We start from the raw sequence: 27,751 nt of genomic DNA on the forward strand, positions 1-27,751 counted from the left end.
TTATATATATATATATATATATATATATATATATATATATATATATATTTATATATTCATGTTAATTAATACTTTTTTCGTATTAAGAATGTCTCATTTGTTCCACATTCCTGGGTTTTCTCATAAATGTAATGTGTTTAAAGCGAGGTATTGTCCATAATCTTGCTCAGACCTCAGTTGAAATAGTAAAATTATTGTCTTCGCAGTTCAACACTTTCCCTATTGTTGTGCTATTTGGAGTGGGGATAGTAATTTTGACCCCTACAAAATCCAAAGCTTTCCCTACTATGCACAGACTGGAGTAGGAATAGTACATTTTACTCCTCTGAAGTCCTACTCTTTCCCTACTGTTGCGCTGTTTGTAATGGCAGTAGTACATTTTATCTCCCCGAAATTCAACGCTTTCCCTACTGTTGCCCTATTTGGAGTGAGAATTGTCAATGTAACCATTCCAAAGTCCAACACTTTCCCTACTGTTATGTTGTGTGTAGTGGGAATTGTAAATGTAACCCCTTCGAAGTCCAACACTTTACCTACTGTTATACTGTTTGGAGTGGGAATAGTAAATTTAACAACTCCAAGTCCATTGCTTTCCCTACTGTTGTGCTGTTTCGAGTGGGAATAGCAAACCTAACCCCTAGGATATCCAACGCTTTCCTTGCTATTGCACAGTCTGAAGTGGGAATAGTAATTTCCCGGCTCTTGCACAGACTGGAGTGTGAATAGTAGATTTAACCCCTCTGAACTCAACCACTTTCCCTACATTTGCATAAACTAGAGTGAGAATAGAATATTTCATATTCTTAGACTCCAGTAGTTTTTATTATGTTGATTAAATAGATTTGATGGATTTTATAACATTATTTCTTTATATTATATGTATATATACATTTTTTAATTCATTTTTAATTTTTATGGTCTTTTTAGTAAATGTGCTTTTGGGGGTTTTAATTTTTTTATATTTTATTCATTGCTTTAATTAATTAATATGTTTTTTGTTATTGAATTGTCTATATCCTTTCTTGTTTTATTGTGTATGTAAAATATATATATATATAAAATGTATATTTTTATTAATTATGTTACATTATATATATATATTCCTTTTCATACTAATAAATGTAAATTATAAAAAAATATAATGTCATGAATATGTGTAATAATTATGTTACATTTTATATATACATTTTCATAGTAATAAATGTAATATCTAAAACAATATATAATATAAAATAAATATTTGTAATAATTATGTTACACTATGGGGTCGATTCCGATTCGGGAAAAAAAACGTCTGTACGATTCGTATCGGAAGCCCTCTCCGTACGAATCGTAAACATGCCGTACGACCCGACGAGTACGATCCGGAACGGGGTATGAAGACGTGATTCGTACGGTCCACGTCAGGTAAGGGCATTTTGTACAGAAAAGCACACAATCACATACACACCGTACGGTCGTACACCCCATGATCGCGGGGTACGGTGCATACCCCTGCGATCATGGGGTGTACGCACCGTACCCCTGCGATCGCAGAGTTTATGCACCGTACCCCTGCGATCATGGGGGGTACGCACCGTACCCGGGGGGGAGCGTTCCGTACCTGTTTCGAGGCGAACTCTGCTTTTACGGCTGTTTTCAGCTCCCGTAGAAAAAGGGTCATACGGTGCGTACCCGACACGAATCGTACTTGCTGGGTCAGAAAAACCAGCCGCGAACTATACTGATGTCGCGTACAGCGGGTTCTGAGGGAGAATCGTACGGGGATTTGATTCGTATGGTCTCTGTACGATTCGTACTTCGTCGTACGTACGGGGGATGTTGCAGGGTACGATTTGTATGGGAAAAACGCTCCGAACGGCTATTCGGAGCGGTTTTTCCCGAATCGGAATCGACCCCTATATATTCATATATATTTATATACAGTGGTAAATATTAATGGTATTTATGTAAATTACATTATAATAAATTAATAGGACATTATTGTTGGAACAGAATGTCCCCTGCATGGTGTACAGTTGTGTTTACCCAACATGAGTGTCCAGCTACTATTATCTGTTATCCTGATGTTTGAGGTTGTGGGTCTGTCCTGATCCTGGCAGAGTGCAGCAAATATTGGAGGTAAGGTTGTTTTTCCAGACCGGGGAGGAGTATTTCTGACGTTCCTGATGCTGGCAGGTAGACGTCAGGTCTAGACACCGAAGTAGATAAACTGACTGCAGAGCTTCCTTTAGAAATTCATTGAGTTCCACTGGCTGCGAAGGTTGTTATACCGTTCCTACTAATCTAGTAGGACTGTGCATATCGAACAACAAAACTTCATGATACAGAGACCAAGTCTTTTTATATAATCAGTACATGTTGGTCTGTTTGGCTAGCTCACAGTACTACATTTAAACTCCTAAACCTACAGAGTTATAGATGTTGTCAGTAACATAGAATATGATTCTCAGATTCCCTAGGAAATTGTGAAAATTAGACCTAACTCTTTTGTTTGTTACACTTGCATGCCCAAAGCGCAACAAAGAAAGGTACAGTATTGCATTTCCAAACGTATATTGAAAAGCTTTAAACTTTCCAAATAAAATTTGAACTGCGATTGTAAGAGAGATGAGACACAGTATTTTAAAGAACGTTATTAAAATAGTAAAAAATACAAACAATTCAATTGTAGTTATTGTTCATAATGTTGGTAACGTTACTCATTTCTATTATTAGCCTCTTATGCTAAAGAGAGCATATCGAGAGTACCTATCTGCCCGGCCTATTGGGGTGACCTAACCCCATACCTTGGTGCTGTATGTTAGGAAGTCAGGCTCAATGCATCCACAGATGCACCACCAAATGTACAGCTTTCTCCCTTCTCAGGATGAAGGTCGGGGACAGTGGGACTTCCTCTTACAGCAGCAGTTTGTGATGAATCCGGAGTAAGTGCACCTCTCACTACCTTCAGCACAGATGCAGTTTAAATAACAACACGACAAACTAATCACTCTGCATCAAAGGTGCAGGACAGCGTTTTGAGTAGACTAATGCAGAAGAGTCGTCTCTTGTTACAGCACAGAAAGTATGCCTTATGTTCTGAATTTGTGCGACCCTGAAACTAAATGTGCAGACTACAGGGGGACAATTCCTATCAGGAATCAATGCATGCAAGGGCCGTTCACACAATAGAGAAACATGTGCAAACCACCATTAGAAAGTTAAAGCAAGAATTAAATGGAAGATAAATGCAAGCCACTTAACAGGGACTGCTGATTAGGTTTGCTGTCTTGTGGAATCACCAGTTATCTAGCAACAAAAATGAGTTCATCCTAGAGTCCATCGAAGTCGGACAAAAGATTACCCAATAATTATTTTTTTATACATGTGTATTCAAATAATTTGTGCATTTATTCATAAATGCGTTCAGCCCATTATCACTCAGTGAGGGACATAAAGGGAAATATATAGGTGTGTATAACACAGAGATAAGGCAATGGTATAATGATGAATTTTGGTCTGCTGTTTTGTTCAGTAAAAGTCCATTCTTTCAGTACAGCAAAGAACATTTCTTGTAAAAGGGTCTTATTGCCACAAGCGTCAACAGCATTTCGATCCATGGTTGATTAGAGGGTCATCATCAGGATGAACAGTTAATAAGCAGAACCAAGATCTGCAATGGAAAGTTTAAAAGAATTGAGTGATGGGCATATGTGTGATTGAAATGATGCTATTTCCTACAAGTATTGCTATTTACTTGGTGATTACAAATGTGATGAACATGAAAAAGAGAGAAAAGAAAATAACTGTATGGTGTGTGATTCTGCCATATGTGGGGGACTACCACCTGTAGGGAAAAGGGAATTTTCTTACCTGAAAAACCTGTAGATATTTTCCTTCTCCTGAATACGTTATTAATGATAAAAATGAAAATGATTATTTTCTATCCTGTGATAAGGGAAACTAAATTAGTAGAAAGTAAATTAATTTATATTTACCTCATTTGTAAGGTGCTGTTGAAAGTAGATGTGGAAGAAGCTTCTGAGCAAGTTGTAAGTTTGCGTAGTCCCTTGTTTGTCATGGATTCACATGCACAAAATTATCTTGTAAAAAAATGAAAAATACACACCTCCAAAGTGGCCTGAAGCTGGTTGTGCAACGTGCATTAATCAATAAGTACACATTATGATGAATAGGTCATGATTAATTTAAAATCAAACAAGCGGGGCATGTATACTACACCAATCAGCGTTCTCGGTTCTTGCCAGGAAAGGAAGGGTAAACATCCCTGATATGGTACAATTCACTCATGAATGAAACAGTGTGGCCATATCAAGTGAAATTAACAGGTCACTCTTGCAGGGTCTATAGAAAGGCTTAAGACTCCCCACCAAGGAGAGATAAAAACTCTGATGAGAGATGGGAATCCAGGGACCCACACTCAACTTCCTCATGGAAAGAACCCAAATAGTCATCCTGCCACCCTTAACATCGAAGACCAAGAACCTGATCTTTGGAGTCCGCCAGGGACCGTCTCTCAGCCTGACCCTGTCCAACATCTAAATGTCACCGCTCACCAGCATCATTCGATCCCAAGGCGGTGCACAGACATAATATCGACTCCAAAATATCGTTTGGACAGAATATCGAGTTTTAAATATCGTTTGGAGAAAATATCGACAGGACAGAATATCGACAGCCAAAATATCGTTTTTAAGGTAAGTGAAGTAATATCGACTGTAAATAATATCGAAAGTGAAAATATCCAAGTATATAATCTAGATAGTAAAAAATATCGTTTTTTAAATAATATGTAATTATTTATAGTGTTTTTATGTTATAATATGTGTGAAAAGTGTCATTTTATGTTATAATTATTTTTAATTAATGATTTTTTTTAAATTTTTGTGTAATTTTATTCTGTAGCGGGTTGTGGGTTTATAGGGGAATAGGGTGGGAAGTAATTTAATTATAATTAATTAAATATGTAAATTTATTAATTGGTAGTAATAATTAATTAATTGGTAATTTAATAATATATGTTAATTATTTCAAATTTAATTGGTAATTAATTTAATTTAATTTATTAATTGCTAATTATGTAAATTAAAATAATGTATTTCCTGTAGCGGGTTGTGGGTTTATAGGGGAATAGGGTGGGAAGTAATTTAATTATAATTAATTAAATATGTAAATTTATTAATTGGTAGTAATAATTAATTAATTGGTAATTTAATAATATATGTTAATTATTTCAAATTTAATTGGTAATTAATTTAATTTAATTTATTAATTGCTAATTATGTAAATTAAAATAATGTATTTCCTGTAGCGGGTTGTGGGTTTATAGGGGAATAGGGTGGGAATTAATTTAATTATTATTTATTAAATATGTAAATGTATTAATTGGTAGTAATATTCAATTAATTGGTAATTAAATAATATTTGTTAATTATTTAAAATGTAATTGGTAATTAATTTAATTTAATTGATTCATTGCTAATTATGTTAAATTAAAGGGGTATTTTTAGGGTTCAGGGTCAGTTTTTAGTTTTTGGGTAAAGGGGTATTTTTAGGGTTCAGGGTCAGTTTTTAGTTTTTGGGTAAAGGAGTATTTTTAGCGTTCAGGGTCAGTTTTTAGTTTTTGGGTAAAGGTATTTTTAGGGTTCAGGGTCAGTTTTTAGTTTTTGGGTAAAGGGGTATTTTTAGGGTTCAGGGTCAGTTTTTAGTTTTTGGGTAAAGGGGTATTTTTAGGGTTCAGGGTCAGTTTTGGGTTTTTGGGTAAAGGGGTATTTTTAGGGTTCAGGGTCAGTTTTTGGGTAAAGGGGTATTTTTAGGGTTCAGGGTCAGTTTTTAGTTTTTGGGTAAAGGGGTATTTTTAGGGTTCAGGGTCAGTTTTTAGTTTTTGGGTAAAGGGGTATTTTTAGGGTTCAGGGTCAGTTTTGGGTTTTTGGGTAAAGGTTTTTTTTAGGGTTCAGGGTCAGTTTTGGGTTTTTGGGGTACAGGGGTACAGTGTAAAAATAAAGTAAAATTAAATTTACATTAATTTAATTTAATGAAATGAAATTAAATGAAATTATATTTAAATAATTTTAAATAATTTAAATTAAAAAAATTATTATATACTTACCAATACTTACGTTGTAATGGTAGTGCGTTGTAAAAGTTGCGTTGTAACGTCATATATCCACTGTTGCACTCTTTGCAGTGGGAATAGTAATTTTTACTCTTTTGTATTTGTACGTTAATAATATTGGCTATTATTTAATTAAATTTTGTTACTATATATATATATGTTTTAAGAAATATGATTTAAAAAAATTATTTTTTTACTTTCATTAATTATTTAATTATTAAAAGTTATTTTAAGTATTGTTAATTATATATATATTTTTTTTTTTTGTCCTCATTTTGCGATATATATGCTTAAGGTTTTACTCGGGAGCCCGTTCCATCCAAAACATTTTTTACCTTCACGACCCCATATTTGTCTATCTGAGGAAGGGTGTTTCTCACATCCGTTGTTTTTTGGATTTGTGGGCTCCTGTGACCTTTGCCATAGTCAATAATTCTGGTATCTTGGGGGTGAGCTAGCCTTCCTGGCTACTCGACGGGAATAAATCCAGTCTGAATTATTGTCTCCGCTTTAATCATAGGACTTTGTATTTCGAGACCACATTTACTCATTAAGAGTCCTGTTCCAAATTATAAAAGTTTTCCCAGATTTCCCAAAAATTAAACTTTTTACTTGGTTTCCCTTGTCTATCATTTCTGTTAGTTTTTATTACTGAGTTTAGCCAATCCCCATACTGAGGCGGTGCTGGTTTAATCCAATTTATACAAATTTGACGTCTAGCCAGAAGTATCAATACAAACAGTAGGCTTTCTTGGTTTTTAGTTAACTTAACCAATTCATTATTTAAGTCAATCCCAAAGATAATAAGATTTATACTCACATTTACTTGTTTTCCCAGAACCAATGATATCATCTTACCCACTTCTTTCCAGAAGGTGTCTATCATGGGGCATTCTATAAACATGTGTATATCGTTTGCTCTTTCCAAACCGCATTTTGGGCAAGCTTTGACGGTGGCACCTCTGAATTTAGATAGTTTCTTAGGGGTCCAATATGCCCTATGTATTGTAAAAAGATGGTTTCTCTTCAGTGCGGCTGGTTTTATGTGAGACCAACATTTTTCCAGTGATTTTGTCCAAATGTTATATACATCTACATCTAGAATGTCATTTCTCCATAATGTTTCCGGAATCTGTACATCTTCTTCTCCTGTTGTGATTAGAGCCCAATACCACCTGGATATTTCCTTTTTTATTGGGGAGGATTTCAGCATTTCTTTCTCCATATTTTCATTTCCTTCTTTTTTATCTGTGATCGATTTTGCCCAGCTTGACAGTTGATAATACTTAAATTTGGACACTGTTTCGTTTGTATTCATTGCTAACTGGTTCCATGGGATTATGATGCTTCCTGTCATCAGTTAACCCCATTTCACAATTCCATTTTCCTTTAAAGGGAGGGCCAAGGAGTCTTTTAAACATTCTGGGGTGCCTGGTGAATCCCAGATAGGGGCATGTGAACTATAGTATGGTATGTTTAAGGTGCTTCTAACCTGATACCATGTTTTTACTGCATTAGTCAATATCTTCAATTTTATTTTCTTGAAGTATTTTGGGTGTCCAAATTTATATAGGAAATGATCGCACCTGTCCGTCATAATTTGCATAAATTCAGGGAAAAACTGGGAGGTCTTAAGAAGTGGTCTCATATTTTTAAATTGGAAAGCCTTACAATATTCGATTAGATCAGGACTTGCTATTCCCCCTTCATGTTTTCGTCTCCTTAGTTTTTTCCAAGATATCCTTGCTCCTTTCGATGACCAAATAAAACTTGTGATTTTCCTGTGTATCTTCTTCAAGGCATCTCTCTTGAAACTTAGTGGGATTGTATTAAATAGATAAGTGAATTTGGGCACAATAGACATTTTAACTATATTTGATCTCCCCAGGAAACTGAGAGGTAGCCCATCCCATACTTTGAATAGTTTCGTGGTTTCAATGGCGATTCTATTCAGATTTATCTCTGGTATTTTTTCAATGTCTTTCACCAGTGTGATTCCTAGGTATTATATTTTCTCTTTTGTGTATGGGTTGTTGACGTTAGTGTTCCAGCTCATTGCCTCGGTTTTTTCTTGGTTTGTAAGATAACCTGATACTTTTCCGAATTTGATTATTGTAGACTCTATTGCGTCCGAAGAACTATTATAGTCATTTGTGAAAATCATTAGGTCATCGGCATATAATGCCACTTTTTTCGACCAATCCTGATGCTGGAATGGGGTTATTGTGGCATGGTTTCTTAATGAGATTGCGAGGGCTTCAATATACAGGTTAAAAAGCAGGGGCGACAGTGGGCATCCTTGCCTTGTCCCTCTTTGTATATCAATGTTGTTTGTGAGATTCCCGTTGACTAATATTTTAGCCCTTGGTTTGGTGTATATCTCTGCCACCATGTTGCCGAAGTGCTCACCTAGGTTGTATTTATCGATGACTTTGTTAAGGAATGACCAGTTTACTCTGTCAAACGCTTTGGCAGCGTCGAAAGTGATTATGGTTAATGGTATTTTTTCTGCGATGGCTATATCTATTGCGGCAAAGAGTTCATGAGTGATTTCTTGTATTTGCCTACCCTTTATGAAGCCTTTTTGGTCAGGATTTATCAGTTTTGTCATTATCACTGCCAATCTTTTCGCCATGACCTGCATATAAATTTTGTAATCACAATTAAGCAGTGAGATGGGTCTGTATGACTCACATATTGCTGGATTTTTTCCTGGCTTTAAAATTATGCTAATTGTTGCGTCATTCCAGGAATCTGGGATTTTATCTCCTTTTTTATACGTTAGATTTAGTAATTCTGTTAATGGTGACGTCAGAGAGTCTCTTAGAATCTGGTAAAACTCATTTGGTAAGGTATCCGGGCCAGCTGCTTTACCTTTTTTTAGATCTTTTATAATGGTTCTAACCTCTTCTATTGTGATATCTTTATTTAGCTCTTCTTTTTCTATTTCGGTTAGTTGTGGGAAGGATATATGTTCTAGGTATTTGTGAATCTGTTCCTCTGAAGGATTTACATCTTCTTTATATAAATTAGAGAAAAAGCTCGCAAATTCCTGCATTATTATGGAGTCCTCATTTTCGTTTATATTATTTCGTTGAATGCAGATTATTTTGTTTCTAGTTTGCTCTTTTTTCGTCTTCCAGGCCAACAGTTTTCCGCATCCTTCTCCATATTCATGATTAGATAGCTTACTGGCTTCCCATCGAGACTTTACTTTATTTTCCAGGAGATTTACTAGACTTTCCTTTAGTTCTTGCCTTTGTTTCTCTAACGATTCTTTTATTTCTGGAGAAGCGTTCACCATTATCTTAAGATCAAGATCTTTAATATCCTTTTCCATACCTCCAATTTCCATTTTTGCAGTCCTGGCTCTATGTGAGCCCAGACTTAATAATTTGCCTCTAATAACCGCTTTATATGTGTCCCAGATATTTTGTTTAGATGTGTCAGATTGGTTTTCAATAAAGAAGTCAGCTGTTGTTTTCTTTAATTCTTCTACTGCCTGTGGATCTAATAATATTGTGCGGTCTACCGTCCATCTTGATTGTACATTATTTTTCGTTATTTGCATGGTTAGTTTCACTGCCGAGTGATCGGATATATGTTCTGGTAAGTGTTCTATGTTCTTGACATTGTCTCGTATTGTACCATTTATTAAGAAGTAGTCGATTCGTGATCTATGACCAAGTTTTTTGTTATGAAAAGTGTAGGGATATTTTTTATCCCCTTTCTCTCTCCACATATCAAGCAAGCCCAGGTCATTTTTATAATTACCTAGCCATTCTCTCATTTTTGGGAGATTTGAGTGTTTCCCTGGGGGATGTCTATCTCGGCTTGGATCTATTAGGATATTGTAATCCCCACCTAATATTATCGGGGCTGTTGTTGATAGTAATTCTGTGTACAGTTTTTGTAGGGGGATTGGGTCATCTATATTTGGGCCATAATATCCTGCCACGGTATATGTATTTTCATATATTCTTACTTTAATAAAAGCCCATCTACCCTTGTTATCAACTGACTTGTGTTCAATTTTGGCTTTAAGTGTTTTTTTAAGGATTATTATTATTCCTTTGGTATTGCATTCTTGGTTTGTGCAAACATAGTTGTCAACCCATCTAAGATTCTTCATTATTTGTTCCCATTCCTCACTTAGGAGGTGCGTCTCTTGTAGGATGATTATCTCGCAGTCTACTTCCTTTAGATATTCAAGAATCCTTCTCCTTCTGCTAGGTGTCCTTAGACCATTGACATTCCAAGAGAGTACCTTAAAATGTTTATATTTTGTCGCCATTCCTGTTATGGGTATCTTGTTTTTTTCCGTGTTCTATGGGTCCCGATAATTTCTTTTACTGTTATCGCTGAGGACTTTTTTTCAATTTTTTTCCCTATTTTGCTCCCCATCCGTGCATTTTTTAAAAAAAATATTTGTGTTTTTTTGTGGGGTTCCCTGTTACCCACCCTGAGGAAGCCTCCCTTCTTCTTTTTGGGCGGTATTCTTCGCCCTATTCGAGCTCGTTGCTTCGCCTAAATTTGTGTGATGTTCATCTTGCTTGGGTTTCTGTTTCAGATCGTAGTTGATCTTTTATTTGCTCAATAAAGGTTTCTACCTCTCTGGGGTCTCTAATGTTGTGCATCTTATTTCTCCACATTATCCTTAATGCGGCAGGGAATTTCAACTGGACATTTGCTCCAAGAGATTTTAGTTCCTGCATATGTTGTCCTAGCTCCCACTGTCTGTCTTGGGTAGTCTTGGATATGTCGGAGCGAATCCTAAAAGACCAATTGTCTTCTTTCAATATACCCTGTTTTAGACCTTCACTTAGTAGTCTTTCTTTCAGCGTGTATGTTTTAAAGTTTATCAGGATTTTTCTCGGTGTCTTCCTGTCTTTGTTTTTCCTGAAAGGATCTCGGTGTACCCTCTGTATGTCGTCAGTAAGATTGGCTTCCTTGGACCATAAGAAATGTTTTTCAAGCAGAGAGACAATAAAAATTTTAATGTCCGTACCTTCCATATTCTCCGGCACGTTAAGGACCCTTAGGTTATTTCTTCTCGCTTGGTTTTCAAGCGATTCCATTTTCTCGCTCATGCTTCTTTCATTTTCTTTGAGTTTTCTTATTTCTTTCTGGTTTATATCAACTCTCTTACTGAGATCTTCCACAGCTGATTCGACTACGGCCACTCTTTCTCCGAGGGCGTTCATTTTTTGGTCTAAAACCTCACATACCTCTTGTATCTTACTCTGGTTAGCCTCTGAGACTGAGAATTTCTCTCTCATTTCCCCTAGGACTTTGTCCATGAATTTTTCCAAGAGTTTCTCCGTTTGTTCTATCATGTGAGAAGGTTCTGTTGCCATTGGCTTTTCATGCTGTGGTATGCTAGTAATTGAGGTTGCAGGCATGTTTGTATCTCCCACCTCTTCCATTTGTAAGTCGTTGGGGATTACTGGTTCTTGTTCTTGTTTTTTTCCCTGAGATTTTTCACTCCCGTTTGTACCGTTAATTTTATTAGGGATAACAGGGGTATGAGTGCGTATAGTGGATATATCGGTGCAGGTTGGGCTTGTGTTAGTGCTTGCGACCGGGGAGATATTTTTATCTCGGATATTAGGGTGTCTAAGAGTATTTGAGAGATTACGCCCTACTTGAACCTGCTGCTGTACTTTGAAAAAGGATCTGAGAGAGGGAGTAACTTTAATTATCTGCTCTGCCTGATTTTTCGCTTTAATACTTTTGTCTTTTTTTTGCTGTGATTTGGCAGTTTGCTTTCTTTTTGTAGTCTTAGGTATAACCGGTATGACAGTTTGTTTGTTTGGGAGTACCTGTTTGGAAAACTGTCTATTTCTTAAACAATAGCTGGACCTTCGCCTGCTCTCCACTCCGCCCTCTACTTCAGTCGAGTTTTCCTTGCTCCTAGCTCCAGATTCTAAGTTTGGATTATGTAGCTTCTCCACTACTTCAGTAGTAACTGATGTGTTTAGGTTCGTTTCTGTTTCAAGCTCACAGATTTTCCCTTTCTCTCTCTCTCTCTCCCTCTCCCTTTCCTCTCCTCTATTTATACAGCTACTTTCTGTAACTCTGTCCCCTCTACAACCCACAAGCAAATCCAGCACAGTTAGCCCCTCGCCTCCGGCCCCCCCCTGTACCTTGCTCATGGATCCCTGTTGTACCAAAGTCCCGGTGGGCAATCTTCTCTTCTCCACGATCTTGATCCCGGATTCCTCCTTGTAGGTTTCCTTGCAGCGTGTAGGTTTTGTATTAGATTTTGTATTAGATTTTGTATCTAATTTTGCCGCGACTACACGATTCAGTGAGGGCTCAGTGGTGCCTCTCCCCCGGAATTGCGCTTGTGACACTTGTTTCAGTTTCAGGAGGTCTTCTTTCACACCGCCGCCTCCGCTGTTGTGCCTGCGCCTGTTGCTGCCGCTTATGCCCCGGAAGAGAAAAGACAGTTTTGCAATTGCGCACCGGCAGCCCCTGCTGGCTTCCGACGCTGCTGCCCAGATACCGTATGCTGCTCCGTGTACTGCTCGGGGGGCCTCGGGATCTCGTGCGCTCATCCCCATAGAGAGAGGTAGATAACAAAATTGTGTTTGATCAGCTACTTGCTTTTTTCGCCGCTTCTTGTCATATCCGTGCAAGGCGAGTGCGGAGCTCACAGCCGGAGACTCCTATCCGGCCGCCATCTTCCCCCGGTACCAGACCCCCATTTCATTGTTAATTATATTTTAGTAATTAATTTTTTTATATTAATGTAATTAAACATTGTTTTTATTAAAGTCGATATTTTTTACAACTATATTTTTGTAAACGATATTTTGTACTCGATATTTTTGTACTTACCTGTTTGTACATACAAACTCGATATTTTGGTTGTAGATATTTTTTCCTCGATATTTTGGGTAGTCGATATTTTGGCAGTCGATATTCTTTCACTGATCCCCCAAGGCATCACCATCATCTCCTACCCTGGCGACACCTAACTTATCCACTCCATGATGGACAAGACAACCACCACCAGAAGCAACTTCACCAACTGCATGACCATGATAGCAGTGTGAATGAGAATCGAAATTTGCCTAGCAGTGTAACGGTAAGTTTCAATTCTATTAAGGACACGGAGGCGAGGATTATGCTTTTGTACCTTCTCCACTGCTTTATTACAAAAGTCGCAGCAGCCAAAAAACAAACCAAATAACAACAGCCCTACCTTAGAACTAAGGATATGGGCAAACAGAAAAGAAATGTTCGTTAACCACAACTCCCATGAGTCACATTAGGCAATCCATAATATGGTCCTCTCTTAGTCTCCACCGCAGCTAGATAGGACGTCCCTCTCATGACCACTTCCTCTTTCTTCGCGCGAGGCACGCTATGTCATCACTGATCCTGCTTGGCACCCTCATTTCCTATGAAGAAAAAATTGCCACAACATCAGCCGTGAAAGGACATCCAAATCACGTAAAGTCCACATCATCAAGTTACATCCACATGAGACTGGAAAACAGATTACTTACTGCAGTACGGGCGGGTAATCTCCACCGGAGACCGGGAGGGATAATCCTCGCCTCCGTGTCCTTAATAGAATTGAAACTTACCGTTACACTGCTAGGCAAATTTCGATTCTATGTCAGGACCGGAGGCTTCAGATTATGCTAGTTTAAAGCTTACTCACCACTAAATGGGCAATATCAAGCACTGGTTTGAAGTAAAACCTCTTAAAGGTGGAGTCCGAAGACCAATCCGCAGCTCTCATCAGATCCTCTAATCTGGCTCCTACAGCAAAAGCTTTCGAGGCCATGGCCCCTCTAGCCGAATGTGCACCGAACTGTTTCGTGTCAATGCCTGCTTCCTGCATGATCCACCGTACCCATCTGGCGATGGTGGGAGAAGAGACAGCCTTGTGTGGCTTACGCAGCGCAATTAGCAGCTGTCGCTCGCCCGGAGGGCGAAGTTCCAAGGTTAGGTCCTCATAGACCTTTAAACACTGAACCACACACAGTTTGGGAGAGTCCGCGAAGCTCGGATAAGAAATCGACCGTGAAGCGCACTTCGTGCGACGCCCCAAGGTAAAAATCACCCCGTCAGGGGAAAAAACCCTCGCCGTGACATCCAAGGCACGAACATCCGATACTCGTCTGCACGAAATCAGACATAAGAGCATAGCCAACTTCGCCGAAAGTTCCTTCAAGGACAGATACTCATTCGACGGCCATGACAATAACAGATTCAGCACTAGGTTAACATCCCAAAGAACCGAATAACGCGGTTCTGGAGGCAAAGACAGGCGAACGCCCCGCAGTAGACGACAAACAAAAGGATGCTCTCCTAGAGGTGCTCCCTCCACGGGCTGATGGCCCGCCGAGATCGCCGATCGCATCGCATTGATGGTGCGATAAGCCAGACCTGCCGCGGCCGACTCCGCCAGATAATTCAATGCAGGAACGACGCCTGCGACCAAGGGATCCAAGTGTCGCCGAAGACACCAGCGTGACCACTTATTCCAGGCAGAGCGATAACGCTTTGTCGTGCTGCCTGCCCAGGCTTTCGAGAGGAAATCTTCAGCAGGTCTCGAAAGGCCCGGGAGCGACCAACGTCGCCCGAAAGCCTCCACGCCATGAGGTGAAGCGAGCTCTGCGTGAGCAGATGATGGGGTTCCCCGTCCGCGCTGAGAAGAAGTCGCGGAAACCGGGGGAGTAGGATTGGAGAATCCCAGGAAAGTTCCAGAAGAACCGGAAACCACACTTGCGACCTCCACCAGGGGGTCACCATCACCACATCCGCCTGTTGGCGGCGGAGATGGGCCGCCGCTCTCAGTATCATCGAGAACGGGGGAAACGCGTATGACTTCTCCCTGCTCCAGTCCTGGAGGAAGGCATCCGTGGCCTCTGCTAGAGGGTCCGGCCTCCAGCTGAAGAAACGTGGAAGCTGGAAGTCCAGACGGGACGCAAAGAGGTCCACTGAGAACGGGCCCCAGGTATCGTCCAACCACTTGAACACCTGTGGATCGAGTTTCCATTGACTGGAGTCCCTCAGATATCGGGAATGCCAATCCGCCACCCGGTTGTCGCGACCCGGCAAGTATTCCGCCGTCACCGACACCTGGCGCGCTAGGCACCAAGTCCAGAAAACCTTCGCCAAGTCCGAAAGGGCTTTGGACCGAGGGCCTCCCAGATGGTTGACATATCTCACCGCCGAGATATTGTCCATGCGAAGCAAGACACAAGAACGAACTGTGTCCTTGGTCCAGCATTGGATCGCGAAGGACCCGGCCAACAACTCCAGACAGTTGATATGGAGCTCCTGCTCCTCGGATGACCAGGCGCCGCCTGTAGAAAACTCTCCACAGCGAGCGCCCCAGCCTGCTCGGCTGGCGTCGGACTCTATCACCAAGTCTGGTACAGGACCGAAAATCGCCCTGCCGTTCCAGGCCTCCATATGCGTGAGCCACCAACGCATTACTTCTTTCACCTCGTCCGATAGGGGAACCACCTGATCGTACGTCAGGCCCCGTCGGAGGTGATGCGCCTTGAGGCGTTGAAGGGCTCGGTAGTGCAGGGGCCCCGGAAAGATTGCCTGGATGGAGGAAGACAGTAGCCCCACCACCCGGGCAATCTGACGGAGAGAGGTGTGCAATCGCGAGATCGTCTGGCGGAGGATGTGACGGATCTTCCCTAGCTTCCGAGAAGGAAGGCTGAGGGTGCAGTGAATGGAATTCACGGTGAACCCTAAGAATACCACAGACTGGGACGGAATCAGAACGGACTTTCCGCTGTTGATCACAAACCCAAGACCCTGGAGTAAGGTAATGGTCTGGCGTAGCTGGAGGTCCAATTGCTCGGGGCATTGAGCCATCAGCAGGATGTCGTCCAGATAGACTATCATCCGGATGCCCTGGCTCCGTAGAACCTCCATCGCCGGCCGAAGGAGCTTGGTGAAACACCAAGGGGCTGAAGAAAGCCCGAAAGGAAGGGCGGTAAACTCGAACACCTGACCCCCCCCACCGGAACTGCAAAAAGCGACGGTGTGGGGGATGAATGGGAACCACAAGGTACGCATCCTTGAGGTCCAGGCGCACCATCCAATCGTTCGGAAGGAGCACATCTCTCAAAAGATGAATCCCCTCCATCTTGAAATGCCGGTAGACTAACCAACCGTTGAATTCTTTGAGGTTGATAACCGGGCGTTTCCCACCATCCACCTTGTCTACCAGGAAAAAGTTGCTCAGAAACCCCATTGGGTGCTGAGTAGAAGGGCAGATGGCGCCTTTGCGAAGCAGGTCCGAAACCTCTTCGTCGACTAGGCTTGCGTCCGCAGACGAGAAAACGATAGGAGGAGGTGGCCTGACCTGTCGGGGCTGATCGTAGAATTCTATGTGGAAACCTCGAATAGTCTGTAAAACCCAGGCATCCGCTGTGATCGCGGCCCAAGCCTCTGGAAACAAGGCCAGACGACCCCCCACGCGGACCTCGTCCGCCGAGATTACACTCACCGCTGGAGGAGTTCCCGGCAGCATTCTTGAATCCACCACGGCCACGGAAGCGTTGTCCTCTGGTAGGATAGAAGTTATTGTAGCTTTGTGAGGAGTTGTACTGCCCTCGCCCGGAGCCTTGATTTCTGTTGGTCGTTTGCTGACCACCACGGCCGGTCGCGCGGCCCCCTCTGCGACCGGCCCCCCTGGAGAAACGCTGGTGGAAGACCCTTTTGATGTTTGACTGGGCCCTATCTAGGGACGTAAAGGTATTAACAAACTTCCCCAGTTCCTTAATAAAAGGCTCTCCAAATAGACCTCCTTGGGCTACTGCCCCTGCCTCAGAAGAGGCCAGGTCTCCTAGTTTAGGATCTAACTTAATCAGGAGGGACCTTCTGCGTTCTGTGGACAACGCGCAGTTCGCATTCCCCAGGAACACCACTACTCTCTGCGCCCAGTTAGAGAGGACCTCAGGGGAGATGACCGCCCCGGACACTTTGGCCTCTTCAGCCATGTCCAGAATCTTCGTTATGGGGCCTATGGCATCCAACAGCTTGTCCTGGCAAGCCCGCCAGGAGCGATCAATCCCTTTCCGAGGGTCCTTAACAAATTTCGCTAAAAGGTAGCCATCTTTGGGTCCAACTCAGGGGTCAGGGCAACCTTCCCTTCAAGTGTAGGCCTAGGGCACTCCCCGCGCAAACAGCTCCTTGCCTCTTTCTCTAAGGGCTTGCGGAGGCGGCCAGCGACAAACTTCGCCACCTTCTCCCCAGGGGCCCAGGCCGCCGACCTCGGATGTATTATCTCGTCCGGGTCCAGCATACCTGAACTATCCTGCGGTATCTCGGTGGCGGAGCCCGAAGGCCTCCAAGAACGCTCCGACCCTTCGTCGTCATCGGTGTCCGCCGGGGAGGTTGGCGCCGGTGACAAAGGGGCTGAACTGGCGGGGGCTCCCGAAGGGCCCGGGGTTGGGGAGGACGACGAGGAGGGACCTATCGCCTTCGCCAAGAATGCGTCGCGCAGTCTCTCGAAGGCGTCCTTATCCACACCACGCGCCCCACTCGACAGGGCTTCTTAGGGACTGGGGGGGAACTCCCCGTCGGGGCTGTAAGATTAACTGGGACCCCTAGATGTGCCTGAGTCACCCTCTTGCACTCCTGTATGATACGTGCCGAGAGGCGTTCCTCCATAGGTCCCACTATCTCCGTGACGCACCTATATATAGAACTATCTACGGCTTGATAAAACTCATCATCATTGAGGTAGCCCTGTGACTCCTCATCGTCATAATACTCATCCCCCATCTCAACCAGGTGCCTAGCACCACCACACTGCCCCCCGTCTGAAGAGGGTCAAAATCTAATGGAATGACAGGGCAACAGGCTATAGCCTGTATATAGGATTTGGGGCAGAAACAAGTCTGCACGTATTATTATGCCCAGTAGAACCGGGGATGTACCGGCTCAAAGAGCGTCAAGGTGAGGCGACCGGGCGAGCGCTAGGCAGAGACGGTCTCCTCAGCGGGGCACTCTGACGAGACACCGCGCCGAGGGGAACGAGACGCTTTGGCTCCCCCTAGTGGCCGGAGGCGGCCGAGAACAGGGCAAAGGCGCGTAGGAGCAAGAAACTGCTCCCGCGCCTGACAATGGGCTCTGAAAGAAAAACGGAGCGCCTAAATAAACCCCACAATAAATACAAATCAATATCACACCGAAAAAAAACCCTAATAATCCACAATAAATACAAAATTGAGGAGAAAGGGAGGAAAACACTTAACTGGCTGCGAAGCAGCGAAGAAAGAGGAAGTGGTCATGAGAGGGACGTCCTATCTCGCTGCGGTGGAGACTAAGAAAGGACTATATTATGGATTGCCTAATGTGACTCATGGGAGTTGTGGTTAACGGACATTTCTTTTCTGTTTGCCCATATCCTTAGTTCTAAGGTAGGGCTGTTGTTATTTGGTTTGTTTTTTGGCTGCTGCGACTTTTGTAATAAAGCAGTGGAGAAGGTACAAAAGCATAATCTGAAGCCTCCGGTCCTGACATAGAATCAACTGCTTGAAGCTCAACTCTGACAAGACGGAAGTACTGGTCTTCAGAAACAAGACTTCCCCTTGGGATGGCACCTAGTGACCAACAGAGCTAGGACGAGCACTAGCACCCACTGACCACTTCAGGAATCTGGGGATTATTCTAGACAACAAGCTCAACATGAAGGTACAAGTCAATACAGTGAGGGCTGCCTGCCACCACATACTTTGTGTGCTACGAAGATCTTCAAATGGCTACCACTCCACACTAGACAAACTGTTATGCAAGCACTCATCACAAGCAAGCTTAACTACTGCAATGCACTCTATGCCCGAATCTCCAAGCAGCTCCTACACAGAATTCAGACCATCCAGAACACCACAGCAAGACTCATAATCACCCTCCCACGCCGCACCCACATTTTACTCATCTCAGAGAACTTCATGACTCCCCTATCAGAAACACAGCCAATTAAAACTCCTCTCACACACATACAAATCTTTGCATAAACTTGGATCGTCATATCTGAACAGCCACATACACTTTCACCAGCCCTCCAAGCACCTCACGCTCACTCAAACTCACCCCTGCATTCTCAAAAACTGAGCAGGAGGTCGCTCGTTCTCATGCATTGCACCCAAAACATGGAACTACCTCCCACAACACATCAGAGCCTTGTACTCGTTTCTTAAGTTCCATAAGAGGCTTAAGACCTGGTTATTCGAATAATGCTGCGGGGCCCACACACCTGCTCAAGCACCTGAATATCATCATGGGTGATTAGTGCGCTATTACAAATTGGCATTACATTCAGTAAGTGTAGGAACACTTGCAAAAGGGAAGAATACATAATGATAATTAATATTCACACTGTCCAAAGTCCTTATCAGTGATTACATGTGGCTAGGGAAGCGGAAGAAGTATCAAATAGCAATAATTACATTTCAATCTTCTAAAATATTGAGTACCGTTCTAATACTGTCAAACCTCAAATTAAATCAAACTTTTTTAGGGTGTCAAAACACTCATAAATGTACAGAATGTAATACAAGGCACAGAATAGTTCATAAAACATATCAATAAAAAGGTAAAAAAAGCATAGAATTTCTGATGTGTACCACAGATTTAAGAAATGCACGCACCCTGTAGTATTCCACCTTGTTAGTTAACAATTTTGAGAAGTGGAGTGCCCCTTTGCACTTAACAAATTAAACATTTCTTTACAAAGTTCATAAACATTGCTTGGTAAAAGTTACATATAATTTACCAAAAGAAATGCTAAAGAGACCAGTCTGATACACCATCACAGGGTCAAATGCAGACTATATCGCTACTGTACTGACCTACTGTGACGCATCAGTATCCATCTCAATTACGTTATTGTCAGTACATTTTGGAGGTCACCACCACACTATGGCTTCTCCACCTTAAGAATGACCGGCCAATAGAGATCTTTCTGAGGATGATTGTAAATGAAATGTGAGACCAAGAGAGCAGAGAGCACCTTGCATCTGACCATGATCTAATGTTGACAGAGTCTGGATTTCACTTTCTGTGTCTGTCCAATGTAAATTAGACCCTTTGAAGACGGCTGAAATGCCAGAAACCGGTCCCCGGAAGCTTGTTTCCTTCCCAGTGTAAGAATTGGCTTTTGTAGTCTGGTCTGCCCTGTTCCCATGATGCACTGGGCCAGGGACAGACTAATTTGCATACAGCCAGGTTCTGAAACTGGGATGGTGCAATGAGCTAAAAAACGGTGTTGGATCTAGCCCTGATCTCTTGACTGGGTGAGAGTATTCTGCTTAATTCAGAGACTCTGTCCATCACCACCCCTTGTTGTAAATATTTTTGTCCTCCCCAGTAAGGGGGCAGCATGGAACAATAGCACATTTGAGCATTAAACAGCAGTTCAGGTGTTGTGTAGTTCCTATGGTACCCATGCAGCACCTGCATGTTTGGATAACATTCAGGGGTCGATTCCGATTCGGGAAAAAAACGTCCGTACGATTTGTATCCGGAGCCCTCTCCATACGAATCATACCCGTCCGTCCGAGTCGCGTAGTACGATCCGTATTCCGTGAATCCGTCCGAATCGTCGCGATCCGTACGTATTGCAAGGCTGAAACCGTGAACCGTACGACTCGTACACATGCCGTACGACTCGTACAGATGCCGTACGACCCGACGAGTACGATCCGGACTGGGGTATGAGGACGCGATTCATACGGTCCACGTCAGGTAAGGGCGAGTCGTACGGAAAAGCACACAAACACATACACACCGTATGGTCCGTACATCCCATGATCGCAGGGGTATGCACCGTACCCCTGCGATCATGGGGTGTACGAGCCGTACCCCATGTACGATGGGTGTACGAGCCGGTGTACAAGCCGTACCCCTATTGTACGATGGGTGGTACGGCTCGTACAACCATCGTACGATGGGGGTACGGCTCATACAACCATTGTACAATGGGGGTACGGCTCGTACACCCATAGTACAATGGGGGTACGGCTCGTACACCCATAGTACAATGGGGGTACGGCTCGTACACCCATCGTACAATGGGGGTACGGCTCGTACACCCATCGTACAATGGGGGCACGGCTCGTACACCCATCGTACGATGGGGGTACGGCTCGTACACCCATCGTACGATGGGGGTACGGCTCGTACATCCATCGTACATGGGGTACGGCTCGTACACCCATCGTACGATGGGGGTACGGCCCGTACACCCATCGTACATGGGGTACGGCTCCTGTTTCAGCGCGAACTCTGCTTTTACGGGTGTTTTCAGCTCCCGTAGAAAAAGAGTCGTACGGTGCGTACCCTATACGTATCGTACTTGCTGGGTCGTAAAAACCAGCCGCGAACCGTACAGATGTCGCGTACAGCAGGTTCCGAGGGAGAATCGTACGGAGATTAGAGTCGTACAGTCTCTGTACGACTCGTACGGAGTACGGCTCCTGGTACGAATTGTACTTTGTCGTACGTACGGGGGACGTTGCAAGGTACGATTCGTAAGGGAAAAACGCTCCGAACGGCTATTCGGAGCGGTTTTTCCCGAATCAGAATCGACCCCAAAATGTGGGTTTGGTGGCAGACTTGTTCCGTGCACCCGCCGAGAAATGTTAGCCTATTTGCATTTAGCAAGCTCACAGTGCCACTAGTGTCTCCTCTTATCAGGGAGAGAAGAGTTTCTGGCAACCTTAGAACATGGCAACCCTGATCCTTCAGGATCGTGGAAACAATGTACTACTTTTCGCTCAGTCACTCGTGCTCACTTAGCTTCTCTCAGAGATATGCAGAATAAACAGTCTGGGCGTTTCAATAAGGATTAAACAGTTGTTATTCTTGTGTAAAATATATGAGCTGCAACAACCATTAGACAGTAGCAGAGATATATGATTAGCAGTACTATGAATATAAAAGGATAGTACAGTTCTACCATCTTGCAATAAGCATGAATAAATACATGAATATAAAATGCATGATAAAAGTGTGTGTACTACTATGATGCCTATCTAGATGTACCTACGTGCACCTAGCATGCGCGTAGGTGTAAAGCGAAGAATCCCTTTAGGATTTAGTCGAACCCCATACCTGAAGTATGAGAATGTAGGAGCCCTTCTTGGTCTCGAGTTGGACACCCCGCAAGGGATGTTCAGACCACTGTCAGCTGGAGCGTCTGCATGCAGGAGCCTCAGCGTCTCGGGTCAGTGTGTCGGCCTGGAAGTCTCGGTTGCCTCTATCTAACACTAGCAAGAGGTGATATATTTATATAGAAAGTATCTAGGGCTCCTTTGTCCCTTGTTGCTTGTATTAGCCATTGTTGGATTTGAGGATGACGTATGGGATGAACCTTGTACGTAGATACGGGGAGGAAGGTGGTGTAGCCAGAGCCTGATTTCTAAGAACCGTTATGAATATTCATTCATACTGTGTGAATCTATTAATGGAGTTATATGACTCTATTGTTAAGGAGAAACCCTCCTGCACTCAGGACTAGAACTAGGTAAAGGTTCAATCCTAAAAGGCTTGTTACTGTGTAGTGTAGGGGAGGTAATGTAGGTCAAGTAATATGATGTTACCCGGGTCTATATTAGGGTACCTATACGAAACATAACACAGGCAACCTTATAAGAGAAATAAACATCAATAGTAAAGTGGTAGATACAGCAGTATTAGTGAATGACCTTATTAATCATTATCAGTTTTCGAAGCAATGTATGACCTGAAGTGTTCCCAAATATCTTGTGGGCGGGCTTTCAGGCATCGCATCTTTGCAAAGTTCTCAGCCCACTGCATAGAGAAGTCAGCGTCTTTTAGCCAGTCAGCAAGTTTAGGAGGGGAGGTCCATCAAGTCAGTTGTTTTTTGGTAGTAGAAGCAGCACTCCCACCAGCTGCCTAACCGGCTTTGGGATGTGTTTAGTGTAACCCGGCAGTGCTGTCAGCAGGCACAATCGACAAAAGTTTCTACTATCTCTGTTATGATATGGAAGATTTCTTCCCAGGAATATCAGATTGGTAGGCAATTCAGAGCAAGGTGAAAAAAGCCAGCAGTATTGCATGGACATCAGGGGCATTGCACAGGCTTTTCAGGGTCTAGCTCAGTGGTCTCCAACCTTTTCTGTAACAAGAGCTACTAATATTATTAGTGTTGTCATAGGGAACACGCCATACATGATTACATTAGTGGTCACGCTATACTAGATTGCCAGCAATGTTCACCTCAGTGCATCAGGCAGGGTTGCCAGTAGCAATGTGAAAAACTATACAACATAGTAAACTTTTAATTTGGCCGCTCGGACCATAAAAGTACACATAAAAACAATTAAAATGCCAATGTTATAAAACATACAGTAGTACAAATATATTAAGATTTTGCATAGGGGCCTTCCCTCTGAAGTAGTATTTAAAAAGATCATAATAATATTGCTATTGAAAACCAAGTTAAAACTTCTGATTGCCAGCTACAATGAGGTGAAATGTCAACTTCATTATGAAGAAGATAGAAGCTTTCTCTGTAATATCCACATAGCCCCAAGAAGCTTAGCATTTGGGACAGAAAAAGATAAGCTGGTATCCGTCCTCAAGATTCTGAGAGCAGCAAGATGACTGTGCTGCCCTAATTGCCCACAAACAGGGGCTATCCAGTGCCTACGAGGTCTTAGATACTCGGGGCAAACAAAAAGGACACACGATACATTTTCTATCATAGTAGAGCAGCGGGGCAGGAGTCTAAAGCCCCTGTAGTCCAGTGCTTTGTAAAAGCCCTCTGCGGGGAAGTCTCTGCTCTAAATTGAAAATACAGCATTCTGTCACTTGGGACAGTCACTTGATCCCAACATGCCTTATATCCTGTCTGAACCTTAACATCTAGAAACTCTCTTGATGTTCTAGGGAGATCTATTCGGTATTGGGCTTTGACCTCTATCAATCTTTTTAAGGGCCACTTTAGATGGAAAATTAGTAGTGGCTGGGTTCTACCAAAGCTGAGGAGCCCCAGTATCATGTAATAGCTCCTTGATATGCAAAAGGAATTTTAGCAGAATGGGCAGTGGAGATGACATCCTGTACGGCCGAGGTATAGTGTGCAAGTTCTGGCGTGGACCAGAGTCATCTCCAGGGAATCACTCACAGAATATCAAAGGCCACAATATCGACCTACAGAAATATCGCAGCAAGAATATGGAAGTCAAGAATATCAACATCCTATCTACATTATGGTAAGTACAAACATATCGGGAAAAAAATATCAGCAAAAATATTGTTGTTAAAAATATCTGGTTTTTTTTTTAGTTAAAACAATAATGTAAAATAAAGTTAAAACAATAATGTAAAATAAAGTAAATAATACATATAATTAAAATAAACAGTTACAAATATTTTAAAATGTTTAAAAATTATATATATATATAATTTATAAATACATTTAATATATACATATAATATGTATTCTCCAGTATTAGGGGTGTCTTTCATAGATTCACATGCTTGAATATTCCCCGTCGTCGAAGTGGGAGTCCCACGGTAAATAAAATAGCAATAATGCTAAACATATATATATATATATATATATATATATATATATGAAAACATAATACATAATAAAAGAAGAGGAAATACAACTGAAAACCGCCAAAACAATTCCTACATAGGAATGCATGGTAAAGAGAAAAAACTACTTGTAACACATTAGTGTCATTATGTTAGTTCAAAGTACAGCCAATCAGGCGCAAGCACCCTCTAGAACCTTCTCCTCAGAAGCTCAAGCCCTCAGATTTTCTACCGCACGTCGTGTGAATGGAGTCTCCCTTAGCTCTGCTCAGTTTCTTTGCCTCAAATCTTCTTGTTCCAGTTTTTCTCAACATGTCAAGTAAGAAGTCTTTATTCAGACCTTGCTCTTCTTGTGGGAAGCTGCGCCTTTTTGAGAAGGACCCCCACCAGAAGTGTAGTTATTGTTTATACCCTGATCATGAAGTTGGCAGCTGCAAGTTCTGTAGAACTTTTTCTACTAAGACTCCAAAGGACAGAGAAGGCCGTCTTCTCCTTTGGCTCCAACGTCTAAAGGACAAGGATTCTGCCCTGTCAGATGCAGAAAGTTTTCACTCTGGTCCTTCTACAGCAGCCTCTAAGCGTGGTGGTGTTCAGGATTTTCCATATCCTTTCCTCAAAAAGAAGAAATTAGCCCTGCCTCTGGCTTCTGTGGTGTCTCCTACCACTCCTACTACCACTACACCCACAAGACCTGGCTCTCAGGTGTCTTCTGCTGCCTCTAGGAGTGTTTCCACACCTCTTAGAGTTCCGTCGTCGACGGGAGCGTCTACGAGCGTTCCGACGACGAGAACCGCAATGTCTTCATCGTCGACGACGACGCTGACGACGACATCAGCTTTTACTTCGTCGATGACGGTCTCGTCAACAGCCTTCACGTCGACGAGAGTTTCTTTGCCTTCAAAGCCTGTCTCGTCGACGATTCCCATCACCTCGTCGACGAAGAAGAAAGATTCCTCGTCGACGAACGTCTCTAAGAAATCTTCGTCGTCGACTAAGATTCCGTCGACCAAGGTCTCGTCGACGAAGACTCCGTCGACCAAAGCCCCGTCGACGAGGGCTCCGTCTACGGAGGTTCTGCCTACGTCGATGACTGCACCGTCGACGACTGCGACCGTCGACGACTTCGTCTACGATGGATCGCCCGTCGACGGTAACTCTGACGACGACTCCGTCGACGGCCACCCTGTCGACGATGGATTCTTCTAAATTGTCTTCGTCTACAGCCAAAACAGCACCGTTGACAATACCGTCGACGGCACCGTCGACGGTGGCACCGGCTTCCTTTGCCTCGTTGCCGTTAGTGCCTATGAAGACTTCAAGATCCTGTAGCGCTGCTGATTCATCCCATCGTCGCAGTAAGGCTCCGTGCCAACAGTTATCTGCTCCAGAGCCGCAACCACCTTCTCCAATGTTTGCCACTACCTCTGAGCATGACACTGACTCTGAAAATGAAGGTGACACATTTGGGGCAGCCCATAGTCCCTCTGATTTGATTATCAAATGTCAGGAGTCTGACACTGTCGAAGATGGCGGAGACCAAGAGTCTCAACCTGAGGAACAGTTGGTCCAAGTACTTATGGCTAAAATACCATCGACCTTGATCTCAAATCTCCAACATATGCTGGATGATTACAACCGTCGTTTCCCAGCAACGCCGCAAGGTACTCCTGTACAATCTCCTGCTGCTGTTGCACTGCCTCCACCGTCTCTTCCGCCAACTTTACCGCCCACAACTTCGCCCCAGATTCAGACGTCAATCAGAATCCATACCACTGTTTATCCGCAGGATGCGGATGATGAGGTGGTCCCAGAACGTGAGGACGGAGAGGTCCCTGAGAATTCGGACGAGGATGCAGGCGAACAGGATATGGTGGAGTGGGACGATTACCGAACGCAGACGCCCTCTCCTCAGCCAGGAAACGCTGGTGATTCACCTCCTGTAGATATCGCCAGTTTTCATCTACTAATGGATAAAGCGGCTCAGCGTTTCAAATTACCTAGATTGCAACGGGAGGAGGACTGTTTCCTCTACGATTTTAAAGATAAGCCTTACAAGCAGGTCGACACGATTCCAATAATCGATTTTGTTTGGAAGGAGGGAAATAAACTCATGCACGCTCCAAACTTGTTACCTGCTCAAGTACCGCGCCTTGAGAAGAAATACAAGGCCCCAGCCGGTTCTCCGGCATGCTTGATCTCTCACCCTAAGCCGGACTCAGTAGTAACTCAAGCTGCACAGCGTAGAGCCCGGAACCCAGCGTCTCCAATCACCGCGCCTCCCGATAGAGAGGGTCGACGCCTAGACGCTATTGCCCGCAAGTTTTCAACCATGGCTTCCACTTCTGTTCGAGCAGCCAATGCCTTGGCCAATTTGGGACGCTATGACCGGCAGATGTGGTCGGACATATCTGCATCAGTAGATCTAATACCTGAGGCTTCCAAGCCGGACGCTCAGCAGATTCTTCAGGATGGGCAGAGAGCATCGGAAGAAATGATCGACTGTGCAGTCGATATTGCTGGTACAGGTTTCCGTCTGCTTGCAAGTGCAGCTGCCCTCCGACGCCAGGGTTGGTTAAAATCCACCTCCTTCCGGCAGGAAGTCCAATCCCAGATACTTGATATGCCGTATGATGGTGAATCGCTATTCGGATCTCACATCGATGACGCTCTGGAGTCCATTAAGAAGGACACCGATACGGCAAAGTCATTGGGCACGTTGCAATTCCGGAAGCAGTCCTTTCGAGGTGCGCGCGGACACGGCACTTCTTCCAATTTTTGAGGACCGCTCCTACAATCAGGGCAACCAGCGTTACGCATCCACTCAGCAGCAGTCCAATCGTCAGCAGTCCTCCAGACCCTATAGGGGAAAGTCCTCCTATAGCGGATCCACTCCTAAGCGCCAATGACTTTTGTCATCCCCAAAGTGTTAGAGTTCGAATCTCTCTGTTTTATTCTCAGTGGTCCTCCATCACCTCGGACCGTTGGGTTTTAGACATTGTACGAAGGGGTCATACCTTAGAGTTCGTCGAGATTCCTCCTCGTACTCGACCATCTGGCCCGCCTCCTCCACAC

At 43.3% G+C, this 27,751-nt stretch overlaps 1 protein-coding gene across 3 annotated transcripts in view; it reads left to right on the forward strand.

The window, feature by feature from the left end:
• The window catches only part of ZNF541 (zinc finger protein 541), a 1,089,530-nt gene that overhangs the window by 458,536 nt on the left and 603,243 nt on the right, over positions 1 to 27,751 (forward strand). The gene's annotated exons all lie outside the window — the stretch shown is intronic.

The sequence above is a fragment of the Lissotriton helveticus genome, chromosome 9, assembly GCF_964261635.1.
Source record: "Lissotriton helveticus chromosome 9, aLisHel1.1, whole genome shotgun sequence".
Taxonomy (NCBI): Eukaryota; Metazoa; Chordata; class Amphibia; order Caudata; family Salamandridae; genus Lissotriton; species Lissotriton helveticus.